Below are 418 nucleotides of genomic sequence, written 5' to 3' on the forward strand. Positions count from 1 at the left end.
ACCAAGGGCTCAAGTAGAAATCAAATGCTTTGAGAATGATGAGGGCAACAAATGTACAGATGTACTTGACACAATGATGTACGTATGGGTTGTGATAAGAGTTGTATGAGCCCCCAATAAACTGATTTAAATAATAATAATATCTAATATGATAATAAGGGTTCCTGGTAGTAAGGGGGTGATAAAGGGGAGCTGATATCAAGATGAAACTAAATGTTTTGAAACCGATGGTGGTAGTAATTGTAAAAGTATGCTTGATCTAAATGAATTGGTGGTAGTAATTGTAAAATTATGCTTGATCTAAATGTAGTATGGATTGTTATATCTATGGGAACTCCCAATAAAATGATTAATTAAAAATAAATAAATAAAATAAAAAATATAAATGGTCTTCTTGCTCCCTCCTTCTTTATCTCTC

The sequence above is a fragment of the Echinops telfairi genome, unplaced genomic scaffold (assembly GCF_000313985.2).
Source record: "Echinops telfairi isolate 266 unplaced genomic scaffold, ASM31398v2 ScPeMD7_16;HRSCAF=60, whole genome shotgun sequence".
NCBI classification, from domain to species: Eukaryota; Metazoa; Chordata; class Mammalia; order Afrosoricida; family Tenrecidae; genus Echinops; species Echinops telfairi.